Source organism: Cicer arietinum, unplaced genomic scaffold (assembly GCF_000331145.2).
Source record: "Cicer arietinum cultivar CDC Frontier isolate Library 1 unplaced genomic scaffold, Cicar.CDCFrontier_v2.0 Ca_scaffold_2504_v2.0, whole genome shotgun sequence".
In the NCBI taxonomy this organism is placed as follows: domain Eukaryota; kingdom Viridiplantae; phylum Streptophyta; class Magnoliopsida; order Fabales; family Fabaceae; genus Cicer; species Cicer arietinum.
Genome location: NW_027336153.1, coordinates 2,667 through 6,476, shown reverse-complemented (window position 1 = coordinate 6,476; position 3,810 = coordinate 2,667). Strand labels below are relative to the sequence as shown.

At 47.3% G+C, this 3,810-nt stretch overlaps 2 non-coding genes across 2 annotated transcripts; both read right to left on the bottom strand.

The window, feature by feature from the left end:
- Positions 1–356: 356 nt before the first annotated feature.
- Positions 357–439, bottom strand: TRNAY-GUA (transfer RNA tyrosine (anticodon GUA)). The gene has a single exon. It is a non-coding gene; the product is annotated as a tRNA-Tyr (tRNA).
- A 368-nt stretch (positions 440–807) lies between these two features.
- TRNAN-GUU (transfer RNA asparagine (anticodon GUU)) lies at positions 808–879 on the bottom strand. Its single transcript has one exon. It is a non-coding gene; the product is annotated as a tRNA-Asn (tRNA).
- Positions 880–3,810: the final 2,931 nt, after the last annotated feature.

The following is a 3,810-nucleotide window of genomic DNA, read 5'->3' as shown; positions in this document are numbered from 1 at the left end:
ACGATACAATTTAACTTCACGGCACGGCAAAAAAGAAAGAGCTTCGCTCGGTGGGCCTTCCTGTGCTGACGAATGCCTCCTTTCAGGAGGCATTCTGGCGGGGGCGGGCGTGTAGGAAGGCCGACCACTACGCTAAAAGACTACGACGACTACAACGGAAGCGAGTCGCTTCTATTCTCGTTGGGATTTTTTATCTCTGGGGAATCCATAGATCATAGTAGTTCGCCAACCTCTCTAACTAACATACGATACAATTTAACTTCACGGCACGGCAAAAAAGAAAGAGCTTCGCTCGGTGGGCCTTCCTGCGCTGACGAATGCCTCCTTTATCTTCTCCGAAGTCTACAACAAACAAGTGGGAGAGGCAGGATTCGAACCTACGTAGAAAAACTTCAACAGATTTACAGTCTGTCGCTTTTGACCACTCGGCCACTCTCCCCTTCCCGGGCCGAGGCCCCGGTTCTAAGAAGGAGGGAAAAAAACCCGAAATAAAGCTTATTGATTTTGGGAACTAATACTATTTTTTAGCTTAGCTAGCGTTCCGCTAGTCATTTAGTCAGTTCATAACAATCTCTGTACAAAGGGCAAAGCTTCTACGACAGCTCCCCCCTAGTAGCTTCTGGCGAAGCTGCGAGTTCATGAGCAAGTGAATGAATGAACGAGCCATGTTCCTCAACTAAAAAAGGGAGTAAGAAATAGAAAAAAAAACAAGAAACTTCCCACTTTTGATGTCCCACGATTCTGCTAGTTTAGAAACTCAGGGGAGGGACAGGGGTCGCTAGGTCAGAAAAGCGAGAACTCAAAATTCTCCCCAAGTAGGATTTGAACCTACGACCAGTCAGTTAACAGCCGACCGCTCTACCACTGAGCTACTGAGGAACAACGGACTTAAGTTAAGGAAGCCGACTCTCGTTCTTTGGACACCAACCTATGACCGAACAAAAAAGGGTTCGTCACTCTTTTTCACATACACCGGGAGAAAAGGTTACGATAGCAAGCCCCTCCTCGGCCGGAGAGCCTCCAGGACAAGGGGGCGGCGGTCAACCATCCACTCTCGAGATTCATATTGATCAATCGATCTCCGCGTCCTGCCAATTCGCTAAGTAGACTCACTCTCCCGAGGGGCAACAATTGAACTATTCCAACCAAAAACAAGGGACCTACTTCTCATCCTAGGAGTTAGCAGGTATGATTGCCTCTCTATCTGTCTCTCCGAGTTTATACTACTAAGTAGCACTTCTGTTATTCAATCATAGAATAGATTCCGATCAAGCTGAAAGATGAAAGAAAAAAGCCCTATATTATTGACATTTTAGTAAGCTAGCGCCCTGCAATCAAAAAACAGCGCAAACGAGCAAGAAAAGGCCCCTATCAGATAAAGCCTTGGTAAAGCGCGCTAGCGCGCTTGACTTGGAGGTTCGCGCATCCTCTTGCTGGGAGAGGGACGAACTTTCTCAAAGTCAACTTTCTCGCTTGTTAGTCAAGCTTTGAAGCCCCTACTTTCTTGATGGTTGGGATATTAAAAGAAGCGCTGGTTTGGAACGGAACCCTATACAAGGGGCTTTTCCCCAACCTATATATACAAGGTGCTGGTCTCGATCTCGCTTGGCGGTGCCCCTCTCGATGATTGTTGACTCAACATTGATTTCGTGCTTGAGTTGGAGGGCCCTCCATCCATCCATCCATCGAGTCAAGTAATTCGCTATCGGAAATTTTGCCGCCGCGTATCTCATGCCATGCTTCTTGTTTCTCCGAATCGGTTCCGTCTGTCAGTCAATCAATCAAGATTCGCCATCAAGAGAGGGAAGAGCCTTTACTTTCGGTTAGGCCGGTCTCGTCATTCATGCAATTCCCCCGTCCATCGATCGATCACGCGAGCATCCAGTCTAATAAAAAGGCTTGGTTGCGGGAACCGACGGTAACGAAGGTTACCGGGCCGATGCGGCCGGTTACCGGGAACCGCAAGGTTGCAAGGTTCCCGGGAAACGACCTTCCCTTTGTTTGTAAAGTAGGCCTTTTGATAACTGATTAGAGTTGACATGAAATGGATCACGGAATAAGACGTATCTGATGAATGAATGATTCAATCCCCTCTCACCCACACGGGTTCTTCTATGGAAGGGGTTCCCCTTATTCTATGTGAGGTGGGGCGTACGTAAGAGCGGAACCTAGATAGAACGCGGAGCGCCGGCCGCCGATACAGTGACCATGCTTACCAGCTCTGACCATTGCCGCCTATAGATATAGATGGAAGGTAGCTTGCTTCTCTTCTCCTAGGCGGCTCCCTGCACATGTTATTCGCGAAGAAAAGGCAGCGAGCGGTTCTTCGCTTAGTAGAGCTACCGGCCGCCGGTTACTTTCTGAGGGGCTCCGCAGGATAAAAATAAGGTCCCCCTTACTCTTCTCTCTAAAAGCTTTATAAAGCTCGGCGAGAAAGGGTTGGTTAAGAACTATTGACTGTAAACCATAGCAGTTACAGTCACTCAATGGAAATGTTTGCCTTTGGAATGAAGATGGATGAGCAGAGGTTTGAAGCCAGCCGCTCGACCCAAACAAGCAACGGCGTTCGAGCCCCTATCAGATAAAGCCTTGGTAAAGCGCGCTAGCGCGCTTGACTTGGAGGTTCGCGCATCCTCTTGCTGGGAGAGGAAAGCCTGGAACTGATTAAATTCGGGGGAAACATGGAATCGGTCACTATACTGGGGGGGCGAGACATGACCGCGACTTAAGATTCAAGTACCGTTGAAAAGACTAAAGGAACGGGGGGAATTACTACCTGTAATAAAGCACAGGCTAATACGAGCCGACCAGAACTTAGATTACCAGATCCTGGACACAATCTTCCTAGAGATGGAGAGCCCCTTGCCCCGCCTTTTCTAGCCTCTCCATCTTGCTTACCTAGCTCTTGTCTTAGTTACTCTTCTTCTTTTCTAGTCTAGGTTTTTTTCTGAGTGTTAAAACAGTAGATTTTTAATTTGCCAATGAATTGGCCCCGATTCGATCAATAATGGGATTCTTGGCTAGAAGAAAGGTTCTGTGACATGGACGCCCAACAAAACTCGGTCGGTTGGCCTACCTAACAGATGATAAGATTCTCGATCGATTTGATCGAATTTTGAAAAGTCTTTCTCATTATTCAGAACAGTGGAGCTTTCGATCAAGACGTTCTCGCCTCCCCCGTTCCGTTTGGGCTCTCGCTCGAATCGGAACCTTTATGCGTTGGTAGGCTTTCGACTCGAATAGCCGGGCGCCAATAAAAGAAAAAGTTTTCGCACGGGCTCATCATCTGATGCAGAACTGATTTCATAACCACCATCCATCACCAATCACATTCCACATCCCACTTCAAACTTATCGATTCCTCGGGTAGCCTCCTCTATAAAGGCATTCCAGCTTCAGAGGCAGGTGAGCCGGGTCAGGAAGGACTTTGACTGCTGGGATGGGGTCGGATCCTACTCGAAGCACTCCACCACGAATAAAAATCTTCGGGTTGGATAGGCAGTAGAGATAGGAACTCCTATCTGTAGGGCGGCTTTCAAGACAGAGATGCACTACTCCATCTGGCTTGAAGACCTCGTGGAGAAAGATAAGAATCCCTTTTTTAAAGGTAAGGACTGAAGGGAATAAAAAATAAATAGAAAAAATCCCTTACCGGCCGACGGGACTCTACGTCTGGGTCTTATTCCATCTTAAACTCGGATTAGGAAGAGTGCCCTTGAACTACAGATCAATCATAATAAACAATAAAAAAAAAGAAATGGATTCTCCTGACTCTAACAAGTAAGCAAGTAAACTACCTTTAGGCGAGAA